Source organism: Phoenix dactylifera, unplaced genomic scaffold (assembly GCF_009389715.1).
Source record: "Phoenix dactylifera cultivar Barhee BC4 unplaced genomic scaffold, palm_55x_up_171113_PBpolish2nd_filt_p 002056F, whole genome shotgun sequence".
NCBI classification, from domain to species: Eukaryota; Viridiplantae; Streptophyta; class Magnoliopsida; order Arecales; family Arecaceae; genus Phoenix; species Phoenix dactylifera.
In genome coordinates, this window is record NW_024069331.1 from 42,450 (window position 1) to 47,704 (window position 5,255).

Genomic DNA, 5,255 nt, shown 5'->3' on the forward strand with positions numbered 1-5,255 from the left:
ATTGGTATAGGTAAAGTTCAAATTACCCCTTCTACTTTTATTGATAATGTTCGATATGTTGATGGTCTTAAGCATAATTTATTAAGCATTAGTCAATTATGTGATAGAGGCTATAATGTTATGTTTAAACCATCACTATGCATCATAACAAACCCAAATGATAATAGTTTAGTTTTTAAAGGAATAAGACGTGGGAATGTGTATGTTGTAGATCTTGAGGATCTTGCCAAACACAACCCATGCTTAGTTGTTAATGAAACTAAGGACAATGATGCTAGTTGGTTATGGCACCGTAAGTTAGGTCATGCAAGCATGGACACAATATCTAAACTAGTTAAAAGAGATTCTGTGATAGGTTTGCCAAAACTAAGATTTGAAAAGAATAAAATATGTGAAGCTTGTCAATATGGCAAACAATCTAGGAACTCCTTTAAATCCATAAAATGTGTCTCTACCTCTAGACCTCTAGAATTATTACACATGGACCTATTCGGACCAACTAGAACAACAAGCCTAGGTGGAAATAAATATGGTCTAGTCATTGTAGATGATTATTCTAGATACACTTGGGTTATGTTCTTAGCACATAAAGATCAAGCTTTTTCAGTATTTAAAAAGTTTCATAAGGAAGTAACCAATGCTAGAGATACTACAGTAATAGCTATTAGAAGTGACCATGGTACCGAATTTGAAAATCATTTATTTGATGAGTTTTGTAGTAAAAAGGAATAACTCACAATTTTTCTGCACCTAGGACACCACAACAAAATGGAGTTGTGGAGAGAAAAAATAGAACTCTAGAGGAAATGGCTAGAACTATGTTATGTGAAAGTAACCTCCCTAAGTACTTTTGGGGAGAAGCCATTAATACTTCTTGTCATATATTAAATAGAGTTCTATTGAGACCCATTATAAAGAAAACACCTTATGAACTTTGGAAAAACAGAAAACCAAAGGTAAACTACTTTCATGTTTTTGGATGTAGGTGTTTTGTTCATAATAATGGGAAAGATAATCTAGGAAAATTTGACTCAAAATCTGATGAGGCTATATTCTTGGGGTACTCTACAACTAGCAAAGCCTATAGAGTCTTTAATAAAAGAACCCTAGTTATAGAAGAATCTATACATGTTGTATTTGATGATTCTAGTGACATCTCTTCTAGCAAGAGAGTTAATTTTGATGATGATGCTGAAATTCTTGAAGAAAAGATAGATGAGATGACATTACAAGATGATAATCAAAAATTAATTGAAGGTGCATCATCAAGCCAAGAGGCTATTGTGGATCATGGACTAACTAAAGCTTGGAGGTATGCTCACGGGCATCCTAAGGAATTAATTCTAGATGATCCATCTCAACCTATTAGGACTAGGGCATCCCTTAGGAACTTAAATAATCATCTAGCCTTTGTTTCTCATTTTGAGCCCAAACACATAGAAGAAGCTGAAAAAGATGTAAATTGGATAAATGCAATGCAAGAAGAATTAAACCAATTTACTAGAAACAAAGTATGGAATCTAGTTGAAAGACCTACTGAATATTCAATTATAGGTACCAAATGGATTTATAAAAATAAACTTGATGAAAATGGTACTGTAATAAGGAATAAGGCTAGATTAGTAGCCAAGGGTTATAATCAAGAAGAAGGTATAGATTTTGATGAAACCTTTGCTCCGGTAGCTAGACTTGAAGCAATTAGACTTTTACTAGCTTTTGCATGCTCTAAGGACTTTAAGTTATTTCAAATGGATGTAAAAAGTGCATTTTTAAATGGGTATATTAATGAGGAGGTATATGTAGAACAACCTCCTGGTTTTGAAAATCATCAATACCCTAATCATGTTTATAAATTGAACAAAGCACTTTATGGTTTAAAACAAGCACCTAGAGCATGGTATGAGAGGCTTAGCAAATTCCTATTAGAACATGAGTTCTCTAGGGGTAATGTAGATACTACATTGTTTCTAAAGAAGAAAAACAAAGATATGTTGTTAGTACAGATTTATGTTGATGATATTATTTTCGGTGCTACTAACAATCGTCTCTGCGAAGAATTTGCTAACTTGATGCAGAGTGAATTTGAGATGAGCATGATGGGAGAGCTGAATTACTTCCTTGGACTTCAAATCAAACAATCTGAAGGAGGCATCTTCATCAATCAAGCCAAATACATCAAGGAGATGCTCAAGAAGTTTGATATGGAGGGAAACAAATCAATCAGCACCCCCATGAGCTCATCATGCAAATTAGACCAAGATGAATCAGGTAAATCTGTAGATCAGAAACTATATAGAGGTATGATAGGATCTTTATTGTATCTTACTGCAAGTAGACCTGATATCATGTTTAGTGTTTGCATGTGTGCTAGATATCAGGCTAATCCTAAGGAATCACATCTAATTGCAGTAAAGAGAATCTTTAAATACCTAATAGGAACAAAGAATATAGGGTTATGGTATTCTAAAGAATCTAGCCTGAACTTAATAGGTTATACAGATTCAGACTTTGCTGGATGTAAACTTGATAGAAAAAGCACCAGCGGGTCATGTCAATTCCTAGGAGAAAACTTAATATCATGGTTTAGCAAGAAACAAAACTCGGTTGCATTATCTACTGCTGAAGCTGAATATGTTGCAGCCGGGAGTTGTTGTGCTCAAATCTTATGGATCAAACAACAATTAGAAGATTATGGCATTAAACAAGATAAAATACCCATTAATTGTGATAATACAAGTGCCATTAATCTAACTAAAAATCCAATTCAGCATTCAAGAACTAAACATATTGAGATAAGACATCACTTCATAAGAGATCATGTACTGAATGGTGATGTGACACTCCAATTTGTTTGTACTGATGATCAATTAGCTGACATTTTTACAAAACCCCTAAGTGAAGAGAGATTTAGTGTGCTTAGGAGGGGATTAGGAGTGATTGATCCATCCTAGTGGTAGTTTCCACTAGATTCATTGATTTTGATGATTAGATTGTGGTTAAAATAGAGTTTCTTTTCAATGATCATCAAATCAGATCATAATTTAGTGATTTTCCCTCATTCGGCACGAACATAGCATGATTTTTAGGTGCGTGCCAAAGTTCGAGACGACTCGAGTAAGTTTCAGAGTCGGCTCGTAAGGGGGAGTCGACTCGCGCTTAGTCGGGAGTCGACTCGAGGTCGATGGCAGCAGAGGTGGAGTCGACTCGCATACAGTCGGGAGTCGACTCGCGCATAAGGAGAGTCGGGGTCAATAGGCGCATAAGGAGAGTCGACTCGCGCATACTTTGGAGTCGACTCGAGGTCGAGTCGACTCGCGACTCAGAGGAGTCGACTCGCAGTCGGGATCCGACTTTTTAACCCTAGCTCCATCGTTTTCAAAACATTTCTATTCTCCGCCGCCACTGTTCACAAGCCCTAGAGCCGACTCCTAGGTCGTCCCCGGTCGTCCCCAAGCTTTTTCCGTCGACTTTTCACCGTCCATTAGGGCTTTTCCTCCCATTCTAGGTCACTATGCCTCGTAAAGCCGTCGTCCGGAAGAGGCCCCAACCCGAGGCCGGTCCCGAGAGGCGCTCCAAGGCTCGGCACGATCCCGCGAGGTCACAACCTCCGGCTCGTTCCCCGCCGAGGGCGGTTCCCGCGAGGCCGTGCGCCGGGAAGGCGGTCTCCACCGGGAGATACGTCGATTTCGACTATCTCTCCCGGGAGGGCTTCACCATAGGTGAGAGATTGCGTGTCCAGGGCTTAGAGTATTTCCTTACATTAGATCTCCCCACTTACCCTGGATTAGTTAGAGAGTTTTACGGTACCGTCCATCGGGGAGATGGGGGTATCGAGGGCACGGTAGCCGGTGTCCCTCTGTTCGTTACGGAGGATCTTATTGCCCACATCCTCCACCTTCCACAAGTAGGGGTGGCTCCCACACACCCCGAGGACAGGACTGAGGCCCTTACGGCCATACTAGGATATCCTCCTCAGTCCCCTTTAGACGAGGTATCCGCTAGCTCACTTCCTGTTGAGGTGCGGATCCTCCTGAGTATTTTGTCTAGGTCCATTTTCCGAAGACTGGCCGCTTCGATTTTGTGTCTGAGAGGGACCTCGCCCTTATGTTTTATATTCTTCAGGACACCCCAATCAACTTCCCCAAACTCATTTATAGATATCTGTGTGAGCCCCTAGATAGACCTAGGCTCACCCTCCCCTACGGTATGATGTTCACTCTGTTGTTTAGGGAGTACGAGATTCCCATTCCTGAGGGGGAACCCTCTAAGGCGTTGCGATGGACTGATCGCATGCGTCCGGGGACCCTACACAGGATGGGGTTTCGGAAGGTAGAGGGAACATGGGTTAGGAAGTCATCCACCTCCACACATACCTCCAGACACTCTCCTAGCCCTGAGCCAGATTCTGACTATCCTGACTTTCCCTCCACTTCTGCTCCTACCACCTCAGCCGGACCTTCCTCCTCAGCTCCACCACCTATGGAGGTCCGGATCGCTCCTGAGCAGCTCCTGGAGTTGCGGCAGGAGATTGTTAGAGACCTGCGAGATGAGCTACTTCGGGAGCTCCGAGGTTCAGTGCCAGCTCCCACTCCTGCACCCACATCTTCTGAGTTGGTCCCTTCCTTGACAGCCGTGACTGACATGACGGCCCATGTACGGGAAGAGATCTACAACGTGAGGAGTTTGATTCAGGCTCAGTTCTCCAGTATGAGTGAGGTCACGGGCATCACTCGGAAGATGCGCGATGACATCCGGAAGGACATGAGCACCACTACCCAGGGGGCCGAGCGCTTGTCGAATGTGCTCATCGACAAGCTGGACGCACTGCAGAAGTCGGTCCTCGAGCTCGATACGACACAGAGCAGGGCCATTCAGGCCGTTATCCGACAGCTCGAGAACGTCACCAATGCGGTCCAAGCACTGGTTGAGCGCATGCCTCGGGGAGCCACATCCTCGAGAGGAGGAGATACATCCTCGAGAGGAGGAGATACATCCTCGAGAGGGGGAGCCACATCCTCGAGAGGAGGAGCTACATCCTCGAGGAGACCGTAGCTGCTTTTGTGTTTTATTTTGACATGTACTGTTTTGCTTTACTTATTGTATTCTCAAATGTATTCACATACACATCAATACAATGAGTAGACATCTTATCTTCATTTCTGTGCAATTTGATCTATGATTGATTGTGTGTTCTGCTTACCTCCTTTTTTTGATACGATGACAAAAAGGGGGAGAAATATTGAATAGATATGTAA